The following is a 14,514-nucleotide window of genomic DNA, read 5'->3' as shown; positions in this document are numbered from 1 at the left end:
GGGGACGATCAAATAGAAGGAAGAACAGGTTTATTTATAATGTACAGGGCGAAGAGACACAGAGCAGGCACTTAAGTGGTCTTAACTAAATCCCAGACAAAGGGCACACTCACTCACATGGGGAAAAGGAGGAAGAGCAAGTTCGCGTGCCAAACGCGCCTTGCCGTCGGTCACTCCCGGAAAGCTCGCCGGGCGTGGCCCTCTGGTGTTCACGGCACGTGTGCAGGGAGCCCAGGTAGGAGGGTCGTCGGCGTAGGTGGCTCCGGGATGGATCGTCTCCACAAGCGCGATTAATACAGCCGCAGAGCGCAGGGCACGGGGAATTCGTGTACAGAGAGGCTACAACAATCAATTCAATCCACTCGTGGTGGGACAATAGCTCTGACACACTCTCTCTCGTTCTCGTTCTGACTGACTCACTGAGGCACTCCCACTCCCTCTCCGACTCTGACGCGGGGCGACTCTGACTTGTCTGCTGCCGGGGGCTCGGGGCAGGGTTTTATATAGCCCCTCCCCGGTCCTACCCGAATGTTCCAAGCCCCTCCTCGGTCCTACCCGAATGTTCCAAGCCCCTCCTCTCGTTGCCGTGGTGAGCCACTCCCCTCGAGCTCTGATTGGCCGCTCGCTGCTTACCGGCCACTCCCTGCAGCTCCTCCGTTCGGCCTTGCCAGACTTGTCCCAGGCTGAGCACATGGCATTCTAGCCCAATTGGGGCCTACACTTACTGGCCTGCTCAACGCAAAACTAACACAGGAAAGGAGACTACGCTTACATTTACGAAGAAATAACTGAACGACAGCGAGGCTACATGTTGTGGTGCGTCTACCTACGAGGGGGGTTATCCTTTATTCACAAAACCGCTACAATATCTATATATACATACAGTCACGTGAAAAAGTAAGGACACCCCATGTAAAGTTTTGACTTTTTCAACATATTTCAACATACAGCTATTTGATCTTCATTTCAACAATATTGATAGATAAAGGTGATATAATATAACAAATATCATGAAACATTTACATTTGGTAGTCCATTGTATAATTTAAATAAACATAAATGCAAATTTCGCATGTGGAAAAAGTAAGTACACCCTTGGCTCTAATAGGTGGTATTGCCACCTTTGGCAGAAACAACCTCAAGTAGGCGTTTCTTATAACTGTCTACCAGTCTCTGACATCGACTGGGAGAAATTTTTGCCCACTCCTCCATGCAGAATTCTTTCAGCTGTGCGATGTTTGAGAGGTTTCTTGCATGCACAGCGCGTTTCAAATCCCCCCACAACATCTCGATGGGATTTAGATCCGGGCTTTGACTTGGCCATTCCAGAACCCTCCATTTCTTTCTTTTCAGCCATTTCTTGGTGGATTTACTGGTATGTTTAGGGTCATTTTCATGTTGCAAGGTCCACCTTTAGTTGAGCTTCAACTTTCCAACAGATGGCCTCACATTATCCTCAAGCACCCTCTGGTACAATGAAGTATTCATAGTGGATTCCATGATGGTGAGCTGCCCAGGCCCTGATGCAGCAAAGCTGCCCCAAACCATAATATTTCCACCACCATGCTTTACAGTTGGTATCAGGTTCTTGTGGTCAAATGCTGTCTTTGGTTTTCGCCAAACATGTCTTCTGGTACTGTGGCCAAATAGCTCTACCTTTGACTCATCTGTCCCAACCACATTGTTCCAGAAGTGCTGGTCTTTGCCTAGGTGTTCATTGGCAAACTTTAGTCTTGCCCTGATGTTCTTTCTGGACAGCAAAGGTTTCCTCCTGGCACACCTCTCATGTAGATCAAATTTGTGCAGCCTCTTTCTAATGGTAGACTTTGGCACTTTGACATCAACAGTGGCAAGAGCTACCTGTAGGTCCCGTGATGACATTCTGGGGTTCTTAGAGACTTCTTTCAGCATCTTGCAGTCTGCTCTCGGGCTGAACTTTCTGGGGCGGCCTGGCCTGAACAAGTTGGTAGTTGTTTGGAATCTTCTCCACTTGTAGATGATCTTCCGGACAGTCGAATGATTGATTTCAAATTGTTTGGAGATATTTTAAAATCCCTTCCCAGACTCGTAGGCATCTATAACCTTCTTTCTGAATGCCTCAGAGAGCTCTTTTGATCTCGGCATGGTGACGCCGCACACTTCAACAACAAAGAGCAAACCAAACTAAATGTCTGAGGTGTAAATAAGACAGGTTCCTCCAAGGTCCTCTCTCACGATATCTTTAATATCTTTAGAATCTTTAGAATTCTAAAGATACAGTATCTTTAGAATTTCAATAAAAGCCACATCACTGTTCATATCGGTAAATATTATTCCATCGTGTTTCAAATCGTGATCGATACACTAAGATCGTGATGATCATGATCGTGAATCGTCATCGATAATAGTGTTCACAATCGCTATGTCGTATGTACTCCCGATACGCGTACCAAATTCCCGATATGTGTAACTGTACCAAATCAACAGTTAAAAGGATTTTGAGCCGATAGCTGTTACGGCCTTGGCAAGATCGATGGAGACAGCGATCTGTTAGCGTATTCACCGCCCAAATAGCTATGTGGAATTCTCTCATGTAGAGATTAAACGTTACGGCTGTTACGGCCTTGGCAAGATCGATGGAGACAGCGTTTATTATACTTTTCATGAAGGACACTGTCTCAAGCCCCAGTCCCCATCACGGATGGGGCTCAGTGGTTTACCCAAGCCTGACGGCGAAGGGCAAGGTACACGCTGGCCCTTCCAGTGTAGCATGCGTGCGGCCCCGCATCGAAGGGCATTAAACGTTCATTAAACATTAAACGTTCATTAAAGGATTACGAAACGAAAAACATTACGAAATGACGTTCACACCGTCACGTCAAACACTACCGTGAACACATACATCGTCACAATGAGAACATCGTCACAATGAACATTATGTGAACGCGAATGTTATGCGGGAGTCCAAACCTGAAAATGCTGGAGACCAAAGCTGAAATTTGGAAAACTAAATAGCCTATTTTACTCCTGTAGATCCCAGGATTATCCACCCAAAATATCTTTGTGATCGGTTCAGCAGTTTTTACGGTACCTTCGAACAGACAGATGGACATTTGGTGAATTATAGTAAGATGCCCTAATCTAGTTAACCTGCCCTGCCCCCTCGTGACAGGGACGAATATACAACTTAATCAGACATTCAGGCTAAACAGGTCCTCTACTTATTACATGGGTTGGATCTTCTTCTTCACGATCATCGGAGCATACAAATTTATGCAAATCTACCTGACTCTACATATCACTACCCCACAAACATAACAATATATATACACATAGGTTAGCTATCTATAATTCCAGTAATCTCTGTGTGTATGTGTGTGTGTCTGTGTGTGTGTGTGTGTGTGTGTGTGTGTGTGTGTGTGTTTGTCTGTGACCGCTGTTTCTCGACAACCACGGGTCCGATATACTTGAAACTTGCCAGGTATATTGCTGGGGACCCGAGGATGTGCCTTTTCAAGGTTTGAAATTAATCGGACAAGTGGTTCCCAAGGTATGGTCACCGTACTCGCAAGCCGTTCGCTTTGGCTTTGCGAATGGACCAAACCATTTCATGTAAATAGAGGGGGGGGGGGGTTCTACCGTACTCGCAAGCCGTTCGCTTTGGCTTTGCGAATGGACCAAACCATTTCATGTAAATAGAGGGGGGGGGGGGTTCTGTGGTCGTTACTGCCACGTGGTTTCAAAGTTTTTTTTTGTTGTTGTTGTTTGCACGCATGTTTTTTTGCACCCACGTACGGGCACGCCCTACTCTATCTATAATTCCAGTAATCTCTGTATGTGTGTCTGTGTGTTTGTCTGTGACCGCTGTTTCTCGACAACCACGGGTCCGATATACTTGAAACTTGCCAGGTATATTGCTGGGGACCTGAGGATGTGCCTTTTCAAGGTTTCATATTAATCGGAGAAGTAGTTACCGAGCTATGGCGATTTATTTACCAAACTAATCACAGAACAGGTTGCGGGGTAGGCCAGCCAATCACAGAACACGTTGTTGCGTAGGCGTGGCCGATGTGAGAGCGCGTGCGCGGATAGTAATTCGAGGCGTAGCGGGCGCCATTTGGAGGAGCTGGGAGGACTCAGTCGTGATAGAGTGATCCTGAGTGAGTATATCAAGACAAGAACAAGATCTAGAAGGAGGTATGTACGGTGCGATTCATATAATATATTGTTTAGTTATCGTCGATGAGGAATTTGGGGTCGGAATGGGTGATCGGCCTGGGTGACTGGGTCTCGACTAGATGCTGGGCCGCACCAAGGAACGGGCACCCACGTACGGGCACGTCCTAGTATATAATAATATCAGTCAGGTGATACTGTTTAATTGTTTCATTTAATTTTGAAGTTTGGCAAATACAAAGAGGTGATTATCAGTAAAGGTTATGCGTGCGGGATATCAATCCGAATATGAAGAGGTACGAGATCTGATGAAAGGAAAGCATTAATTAAAGGTCTTTATTGGTCCAACCATCCCCTCCCCTCCCCCCTCCACCCCCCCCTCCCCATACCCTTGCCCTCCTGGCCTCAATCACATATGCACACACACACACCTCCCCCATGCCCTGTTGTACGAGCCACCACCTCTGGTACGCAGGTGCCCGTGCGGATACACCGAGGCATGACATTAGGAGACGCACACGGTCCACCTAAACAATACATTATTCCACTCATCGATATTCTAACAGAACGAAGACCATGGAGGGCTTTTGTGTTCGAACGATGAGTAAAGGGGAGCTGTGGAATGTCGGGTGTGGGGATGTGCCAGGTTGGGGGGATTTTCGGGTCCCAGGGTTATCACGTGCACGGTGGAGTTGACCCCAACAATGCCCCTCCCTTCTCCCCCTTCGTACCCGGCTTGATTTTTCGTCCGAATACCAACGTTACAGGCTACAAACTACCTAGTAATAACTTTTATTAACTTGCATGTCAACTTGATCTCAAAAGGTAAAAATCGACTGAAGTGATTATGTTTGCTGATGCACAAGGATGCTCAACCGTAAACCGTCGTTCTGGTGCAGCACCTGCTGTGGTGTATCGTGGCTCAGGATGCTTGCTGGTTCACCCGATATGTAATCACCAGGTAGGAATATATCAAACAGCAAAAGGACATTCGGTCCATCTCACCTGTGCCATGTGAGTATAAACACGTATCTGGGTGGTCTTCCCCATTGTGCACAAGTGGTACACAAGTACCATTGAGCTCCCAATCTCTAGTCTGTTGGCTTGTTTACCTAGCTTCTGCTAAAGGTGAGTCTGCGCAAGGTGGTGCTGATGGACAAAACATAGCCATGAAAAGCATTCCAACATATTGGTATTTTAGTGGAAATCGTTCAGCTTCATAAAACATATATTGGTTGGTTTAAAAAAAGGTCCAAGTACCTTATACCACTCAAATCAACCTGAAACAGAAGGCCATCGCTATGAATTTGGCCTCCATTTTAGTGTTGAACCTGGTTCCCTGTTTTTGTATTCTAAATAAAGAAAACGCAAGTTTCATGTTGATGTACAGTCTTGGCCAAAAATATTGGCACCCTTGCACTTTTTTCAAATAATGCACCATTTATTCCAGAAAATTGTTGAAATAAAAAAATATTTTGGTATCCACATTTGTATTTCTTTGGTTTGCAGTGGAACAAAACAAAAAAGCAGAAAAAAATCACTAGATCTTCGCCTATTCCACACAGATATCATAAAATGGCCGGGACAATATTATTGGCACCTTGTAGAAGTTGTTCAACCAGTTTGAATAGAGAAAAGGAGTCATTCTGCTGTTTTGTGTCACTGTGTGTACCTCAATGAGCATGAAGAAAATAAATAAAACCAGAGAATTGTCTGAGGAGGTCAGACACAAGATTTTAGCCAAGCATGGACAATCGCTAGGCCACAAGTCCATCTCCAGAGACCTTGATGTTCCTGTGTCCAGCATACGCAATGTTATCGTGAGGTTTAAGGCCCATGGCACTGCAGCCAACCGACCTGGATGTGGCCGCAAGAGAACTTGATGGAACATTGCAGCGAATGATTGTTCGAATAGTGGAGGAAGCACCTCAATCCAAGAATCTCAGTTCCTTCCACCAAGCTCGGAACAAGTGTGTGTCTACCCTCAGGAGTGCCAGGAAGCGCTATCTCTCCTCACTCAAGAATGAACTCTCAAACCTGTCTCCTTCCTCCAAATCCTGGTGGCGTCTGGTCAAATCCGTTTCTGGTGTTTGTTCCCCCTCCATCCCCTCCCTTACCTCAAATGGCCACACAGTTGACATCGCACGTGACAAAGCCGAATGCCTCAACTCTGTGTTCGCCTCAAAATCCTTCGTCCCAAACCCATCTCTCTCTGTTCCCACCTTACCCAGTCGAACCCAACTGCTCCTGGACTCTGTGTCCTTCTCTCCTGACAAGGTGGAGGAGTTTTTGTCAAACCTCGACTCTGATTCTGCAACTGGACCAGACGGCATCAGCCCACGGGTCCTAAAATCCTGCTCTGCCGCTCTATCTCACCCTCTCTCTGTTCTTTTCACCCTATCTTTTGCCCAAGGTCATCTGCCAGCATCCTGGAAATCAGCTAACATTACCGCTTTACACAAAAAAGGTGCAAAAACAGATCCTTGCAACTACAGACCAATCAGCCTGCTCCCAATTATCAGCAAAGTCATGGAATCCATCATTGCTTCGGATATGAAATCTTTCCTCTTCTCCAATGGCTTGATCTCTGATCATCAATTTGGTTTCAGACCAGGTCACTCTACTCTGGACATGCTGCTTCTGCTGTCTCAACAATGGATGGAGGTCCTCAATGCCAAACAGGAAATCAGAGCTGTCTCCCTTGACATATCACGGGCCTTTGATACGGTCTGGCACCCAGCTCTGCTCACCAAACTCTCCTCCTATGGTATCCATGGAAATCTCCATGCATGGCTTGCGGACTTCCTCTCTGGTCGTAGTCAACGCGTGGCCCTGAATGGATTTCTCTCATCTCCCCTTCCTGTTCAGGCTGGAGTTCCCCAAGGAAGTGTGCTGGGCCCTGTGCTTTTTCTGGTCTTTATCAATGATCTCTCCGACTCTCTGGAAAATCCTCTCTATCTCTTTGCTGATGACTCCACTCTCTGCCGCTCCATTCCTCTTCCCTCAGATCGGCAGTCTGCAGCCTCCTCACTCTCTGAAGACCTGGACAAAATCACAGACTGGTCAAACAAGTGGAACATGTCTTTCAATCCTGACAAATCTCACTCTCTTACTATGTCTCTCCGAAAAGATCGACTGGACAACCCTCCCATCTACTTTCTCAACAATCCTCTCCAAGAAGTTCTGTCGCTCAAGCTTTTGGGTCTCACTATCTGCCATGATCTTTCTTGGGAAAACCACATTTCCAAGCTGGCCTCCAAAGCCAGTCGCCGACTGGGCATCCTCCGTTGTGCGAAGTCCTTCCTCGGCACACCTGAGCTCCTCACCACATACAAGGCTTTCATCCGCAGCTCAATGGAATACTGTTCTCCCCTATGGGTTGGTGCTCCTGCCTCACACCTGGCTCGGCTTCACGCTGTTGAATCCAAAGCTTTCAAAATCATTGGAATCTCCCGCGATGAAGCTATCTCTGAGGGCCTTTCACTCACTCACCGCAGGCAGGTAGGTGGTCTTTCTGTCTTCTACCGACTCCTTTCCGGCCTTGCTCCCCCAGCTCTCTCTGTGCTCTGTCCCCCAAATATTCCTACAGGTCGCACAAGATCTGCCAGCAACCCTCTGATGGTTAAACTGCCGAAATCTCGGCTCTCTGCTCACCTTCACTCTTTCATTCCTCTTTTCTCCCGCCTCTGGAACAAACTCCCACACTCCCTTCAATCCCTCTCCTCCCTCCAGGTCTTTAAAACAGCTGTTCACCACCATCTCTTATCTTAAAGGTGGGCGCGATTCGGAAAATTTTAAGTCCGCTTACCGCTTATCCGCTCCGCCAGCCCGTGTAGTCCGATTCGCTTATCCGCTTCAGCGGCCGAAAATCTTAGTCCGCTTACCGCTTATCCGCTTATCCGCTTCGATTCGATTTTTTAAAAGCGCTTCGACGTTTTAAAAGCGATTTTTGACGTTTCTAAAGGGAATTTAATGCTTTTTAAGCCTAAATAGCCATTTCTAACTACTACAAAGACAAACAAAGCTTTTAAGATCAAAAATATACATTTTTATTTAAATAAAATTTATTCAAAATTTATTGAAATAAAGTTTTCCACTCGACTCTACTCTACTCTACAGTTAATTTAAATATAATTTTAATATATGCAAGTTACATTAAAGAAAAATCAATTTGCCCGTCCTTTCTTTGACAAGAGAGTCTACTAGTCAACAGACTAGCAGTCTGTTGACTAGTCCTCATCTTCCTCCTCCACCTCGTGGGCCTTCTTGAGGATTTGGAGGTTGCTCCTTCATGCCGCCTTGAGGTCGTTGTGCTGGGCATCGTGGTACCTCTGGTAGTGCACCTTCAAGTTTGAACTTGATCCGGGCTGGGCTTTGAGTGTCTTTGAGCACTTGTTGCACGTGGCCTTGCTGTCCACGACCTTGAAGAAGGGGGCGATGTGTCTCCACTTCTGGCTGAGGCTGGAATTGTCTGTGTCCATTGTCACGTTGATCTCAGCCGACTCGATTGAGTCCAGCGACATCCTGCTCTCGCTGCGCGCGAGCTGAGGGGTCAGGGCGCAGATCTCCTGACTGTCCTCCACGTCCCCCATCATGTTGACCGCCGGGTTGTGGATGTCGCTGTGCTGGGACTGCTGGTTTGCGTCGCTCGTGTGCCTGTTCCTGGCACTGCCGCTGGGCTGGAGAGTCAGAAATCTCTCCATCTTGACGTTATTGCCGCTCTAGCGTCCAATAAAATATTCAGTTTTCACTTATTATTCACTTAAATAAATATTCACAATTCTAGAGTAACGGCTCAGGCTAACAGCTGATTTGGCGAATCGCGATGCGCTTTAATTTTTCGGTAGTCCGCTTACGCTTATCCGCTTCGGTTTCCGGGGGTTGTTCCGATTCGCTTATCCGCTTCGAAAACGTTAGTCCGCTGCAGCGGATAAGCGGATAAGCGGACTTTCGAAGCGGACCGCCCACCTTTGTCTTATCTTCCCCCATCCAAAACCTTGATCTTTTTTACCCCCACTAATTCACCCCAGATCCACCTTGTTTGAAATTCCAACTTCTTTCCTGGAAATCCTGGCAGTGTCCATATGTTTTTACCTCTCCCACCCCCCCCCCCCACCTCCTTCACATGCCTCCCCCCCAAAGCCCTCTCCCTCCCACAGATCTCTCGATGTCTCCATGTCTCTCGGTCCCTGCTCTCAAATGTTGTGTTTGTGTCCTTCCCCCTCTCTCCCCATCTTGTCTACCGCTCCCGATGTTATTTGTTTTATGTGTCTGTTTATCTTTCTGTGTGATTAATGTTCGCTCTTTCACGAGCCTCGATCTTGTATACCAAAAAAAAAAAAAAAAAAAATCAACTGCCAAACAGATTCAAGCTGATCTTCAGACACAAGGCACGACAGTTTCAACTCACACCATTCGTCGCCAACTCAATGAAAGGGGGTTCTATGGTAGGAGACCCAGGAGAACCCCACTGCTGTGAGAGAGACATAAGAAAGCCCGAAAACACACCTTGAACAAGCCAAAATCCTTCTGGGAGAAGGTCCTGTGGATAGATGAGACCAAATTAGAGCGTTTTGGTAAGCGCATCATCTCTATGTTTACAGAAAACAAAATGAAGCCTTCAAAGAAAATAACACCTTCCCCAACAGTCAAACATGGAGGAGGTTCAGTGATGTTTTGGGGTTGCTGTGCTGCCTCTGGCACTGGGTGCCTTGAATGTGTGCATGGCATCATGAAATCAGGAGATTACCAAGGTATTTTGGAGCACAATGTTCAACCCAGTTTCAGAAAGCTGGTTCTCCGTCGAAGGTCATGGGTCTTGCAGCAGGACAATCACCCCAAACACACTTCAAAAAGCACCCAGGAATGGTTCAACACAAAACGCTGGACTGTTCTGAAGTGGCCAGCAATGAGTCCAGGTCGAAATCCCATTGAACACTTGTGGGGAGATCTGAAAACAGCAGTTGGGAGAAGGCACCCTTCAAATCTGGGAGAACTGGAGCAGTTTGCACAAGAAGAGTGGGTCAAACTGCCAGCAGAGAGGTGTAGGAAGCTCATTCATGGCTATAGGAAGCGCTTGACTGCAGTTATTTTGTCCAAAGGCAAATTACCAAATATTAAGTCTCGGATGTCAATAATTTTGTCAATGCCATTTATTTTAGTTTTCTGTTTTAAAATGATATATTAAGTTCTAAATCAAAAACAAACGTTCTGTAATATTAACAGTGAAATAAAGAATTGTGGAGACCAAATACTTTTGTCAATTTCAACTTATTTTTCGAGAAAATTGTGAGTTATTTGAAAAAATTGCAAGCGTGCCAATATTTTTGGCCACGACTGTATTAAAATAATAATTATGATGAACTTATCTTTCAATCCTGAACCCTGTCAAATCTCACTATCTAACTTTGAAAGGATCGTCTGGAAAACCCCACTACTTACTTTCTCAAAAAGCATCTTGAGGAGGTGTCGTCAATCAAACTCCTGGGTCTCACTGTCAGCCATGATCTTTCTTGGGCAAAACCACATATTAAAATTGGTCTCCAAAATTAGACACCGACTGGGCACCTTCCGTCGTACAAAGTTTTTCCATGGCACACCTGAACTCCTATGTGCCTACAAGCCCTTCGTTCTCAGCTTGATGGAGTGCTGCTCTCCTTTCTGGGCCGGCTCTGCTGCCTCCATCTTTTCAGCCTGACGCCAAGGAAACCAAGGCCTTCAAGATCATTGGAATCTACTGTGATGAAGCTGAGTCTATGGGTCTATCACTTTGCCATCGCAGACAGGTCGGTGGTCTCTCTGGCTTCTATTACCGACTCCTTTCTGGTCTTGAGCCCTCTGCTCTTTCCGTGCTTTGTTCCCCCAGATTTCTGTAGGGCTCACACTGTGCACATTCAACCCCCTTCTGGTGAAACATTCAAAATCCAGAATCACCACTCACCTGCACTGATTCGTTACTCTTTTCTCCCACATGTGGAAGAAAGCACTTCCACATCCTCTTCAATCTCATTTTTCCCTCCAGGTCCTCAAGAAAGCTGTTCACCACCATATCAGATTGTCCCCAATCCAAAAGCATGATCTTTTCTTCCCTTGTTAACCCCCACCAAAATCCCGCCTCCCAATTTTCCAGTTTTTCCTCCTTGGACTTTCTTTCTCCATGAATGCGTTTTGTATTTTCCCAACTTTAATTGTTCACTCAATTGGCAAATGCTCAAGACAATGATTTCTGCAAAGTACAGTGTACAACATGAAAAAATTGAAAACACAAGATAGGTCTTCATACAAATGTTCGTATTTCCCTGGCGCTATGATCTCACCATCTCGCGGCACTTCGGTGACGACTTCTCTGATCCAGATTCATCGAATGGCCCACTCAAGAGCTAGATCGGAGATTTGTCAATTCCATATTCGCCACGTGCCTCACCCGGAAGCCCAATCATGGCGAGGCGTGTGCCGTATCGCTATGGCCTTACCTCCCCTTTGCCTAGGCTACCCAGCCCACACATTATTCGGGCAGTCCGTCCGAGACCGGAAGGAAGGTCTGCACTCAGCACCATGGTAAGTGCACTGAGGTGCATCTCAGCACCATGGTAAGTGCACTGACGCGGTGCATCTCCGCACTGCTCTTCTGCAACTCCCTCACAGTCCGCCCTAAGCTCAGTTTTATTCTTCATTTACATCTTCCTGTCAATGTTACCATTTCTTCTTTTAAAAGGTCATTAAAGTTCAGCGATATACCTTTCCTCTAAACTTTTTGACCTTTTAACACTATGAACACACTCCGTGAATATCAGGGGTTAATTTACGACAAGGTTGACTAAAAACTGTCTTGAACTATTAAAGATCTTCCTTCCATTGATTGGTCAATCTATTATGATGTCATTGTAGGCGTCACTCATGAGGTGTTGGGTTAGGCAAATTAGGCTTCTTGCTTCACCTTACTTCCTGGTTATATTCATGTTATAAATGTCGCCTCACACAGTATGTGGGTTACCTCTTAATATACTCATTTTCCGCTATTTTTGAGTTGTTGGTGGTGCCTGAACATAACAATTAACAGTAAGTGTTTGTTGTATGGCTGTGTATTTTGGCCTAAAGGGCTAATATTTATTTTTGGTTCATTTGGAATGTCAAAGCTTGACAGTCAAAGCAAAAGTCTCCCCAGGTTGTCAAAAGTGTTGGAGGAACTTTTTGTGCAAAGGCCTCATCGCCTGAGGTTGTTGATTTTATCGGACAATAGACCTAGGATTTCTTTTTTGGACAACAGGTTTGACCCTTGCACTTTCGCCTCATCCATGTTCCGCATATAAGGCCGAGAAAAATATATTTCCGGGTTCTGGTCAGCGCGCGCATCGATTCTGTCCCTGCGCGTCAACAGTTTTTTTTTTCAAATTTGGTATCGACGTTCGCGCACGGTTCTCCCCTACCAAACTGCGTTTAGTTTGTCCAAATCCAACCAGCCGTTCCAAAGATATGAGTAGTTTTGTGTGCCGTGACGTCATGAATCCAATAGGGAAGTTGTCATGTTATCGTCTTAGTCACGTGACCACTTGGGTGGCAAAACATTGCTTCTGCCATCATACGTAATGGCGGCAATTCGAAACTCGTCTCACATATAAATTGCCCCCTACACGATGGTAAAGAGTTGTTGTGCTGTCGGATGTACAGCCCGATTTCATAAGGGATCAGGCTTGTCATTCTTCCGTTTTCCGGACGACACAACGCTCAAACGGATTCATGGCTGCCTTGACTGCAGCTCTCAGGTGAGAATATGGCTCATGAGGTTGTTACCTTCGCTCGCGAAACGAAAAACAGCATTAGGCATTTGGTTACATACATGTGGAGTGCGTATGGCGTACGTGTGGCGTACTTGTGTATGTGTGGAGTGTGTGTGGCGTGCATGTGGCGTACTTGTGTACGTGTAGAGTGTGTGTGGCATACGTGTGGCGTACTTGCGGCGTATGTGTGGAGCGTGTGTGGCGTATGTGTGGAGTGTGTGTGGCGTATGTGTGGAGTGTGTGTGGCGTACGTTTGGCGTACGTGTGGAGTGTGTGTGGCATACGTGTGGAGTGTGTGTGGCATACGTGTGGAGTGTGTGTGGCATACGTGTGGAGTGTGTGTGGCATACGTGTGGAGTGTGTGTGGCACACGTGTGGAGTGTGTGTGGCATACATGTGGCGTACGTGTGGCATACATGTGGCGTACGTGTGGAGTGTGTATGGCATACGTGTGGCGTACTTGTGGTGTACGTGTGGCGTACTTGTGGCGTATGTGTGGCGTACGTGTGGCGTACTTGTGGAGTGTGTGTGGCATACGTGTGGAGTGTGTGTGGACTGTGGAGTCTGTGTGGCATACTTGTGGGTCCACACGGGTCCACAGGCAGATGACACAGCCTCAGTTTCTCGCAATACCGCGGAAACGCCTCAATGGGCAAGCTACGGGCATAAACTGACAGGTCCGTCTGATCAAACCACAGCTTTCCCGCCATGTTGTTTTTGCCACCCAAGATGGCGGCCGGAACTGGTTGCCATGGACGACGCTCACGCGCGATGCAAGGCCTCTATCGGCTGGATATTGTCATTTATTGAAACGAAGACATTCTTTGTCGGGTTCGTGTGAAGCAACCAGAAGGCCTAGAGAGCTGCGGGTGGTCTCGTTAGTTAGGACTGGATCCTATCTCGTTTGTCATGAAGTTGTAAGTGTCTGTGGTAATCTGGTGGACTGGGAGAAGAGATCGTGGGAGACCATCGGCCTGTTAGACCACTTGCACATGTGCAGTGTTGACGCGATCGATGCATTGGAATGTTTAACGGTACGGCGAGGCGATCTCGAGAACGAAATGGCAGTCTATAATATGCTTGACGAACTTAATAATTTTCAGAATAAATACTGTTGTGGTTTTGAGAACCCACACAGGTAACATCATTAAAGGTTAAAGGTTGCACCCCATAGTTAGGCCACATGCAACACGTAGGTCACCTTAGAACGTTAGTTATTTCTTAGTATATGTGAGATAAGGCCATTTCCAATAGTTATCATCTGCCTTGTGTAAAACAAATAAGAGTAGGCCCCATTCATTTTGCAGCCTCCCTCCAATCGACTCCATTGCACACTATCCAGTCTGCACCCCATGCTCCATTGCGCCCATCCAGTCTGCACCCCATTGCTCCTCGCATTAGGATGCTCGCAGTTTGTTACGCGTTGGGCCGGCAGCGTTAGCTGCCAGTTGCTCGCTCAAACCAGCCAAATGCCACGAGGTAAGGCCCGAAAAGGGGGCGGAGCGTGGGGTCGGGGGTGTGGCCATGTCAACCAGACATCAAGGGTGGAGCCGGTAAGACCCCATCAACCAACCAGTGCTCG

The sequence above is a fragment of the Myxine glutinosa genome, chromosome 10 (assembly GCF_964187855.1).
Source record: "Myxine glutinosa chromosome 10, kmMyxGlut1.1, whole genome shotgun sequence".
In the NCBI taxonomy this organism is placed as follows: Eukaryota; Metazoa; Chordata; class Myxini; order Myxiniformes; family Myxinidae; genus Myxine; species Myxine glutinosa.
Note: the sequence above shows the minus strand (reverse complement) of the source record.